The 404-nt window shown below is 48.8% G+C and overlaps 1 protein-coding gene across 2 annotated transcripts in view; it reads left to right on the top strand.

Annotated features, from left to right (window-relative positions):
* The first annotated feature begins 286 nt into the window (after positions 1-286).
* Positions 287-404, top strand: part of bcam (basal cell adhesion molecule (Lutheran blood group)) — a 193,960-nt gene continuing 193,842 nt past the window's right edge. For both annotated transcript variants that reach the window (XM_062063945.1, XM_062063946.1), the window contains exon 1: positions 287-404. This exon is cut by the window's right edge and continues 97 nt beyond it. The gene's annotated coding sequence lies outside the window, so the exon portion shown is untranslated.

Genomic DNA, 404 nt, shown 5'->3' with positions numbered 1-404 from the left:
AAAAAAAAAAAATTGTAATATTTCTTTCACATTACCGAGCCACTTGTTGACATTGTTCTTGGTAAAAAAAAAATTTAAAAAAAAAATCTACTTCCTTTTCAGGAAAACTCATTCTCGGTTTTTTCCACTCCCTGCGTGTGTCAGTGAGGTGGGGGCGGGGCGGGGGTCGGTGGGTTGGAGAGAGAGAGAGAGAGAGAGAGAGAGAGAGAGAGAGAGAGAGAGAGAGAGAGAAGGAGGGGGGAGGGGGGGGGGCACCTTTTGTGCAAATATATCAAGAGGAGTACCACCCGCGTCAGATTACTCAGTGCGTGTGCGCGCGTACGAGAGTAGATTGGGAACACAAGCTCTCCGCTCGCCTCGCTGCTTGTTTGTAGCCGTCCACTTCTTCCCGCGACCAGCAAAGT

Source organism: Entelurus aequoreus, linkage group LG11 (genome assembly GCF_033978785.1).
Source record: "Entelurus aequoreus isolate RoL-2023_Sb linkage group LG11, RoL_Eaeq_v1.1, whole genome shotgun sequence".
NCBI lineage: Eukaryota > Metazoa > Chordata > Actinopteri > Syngnathiformes > Syngnathidae > Entelurus > Entelurus aequoreus.
Note: the sequence above shows the minus strand (reverse complement) of the source record. Positions and strands in the feature narration are given on the sequence as shown.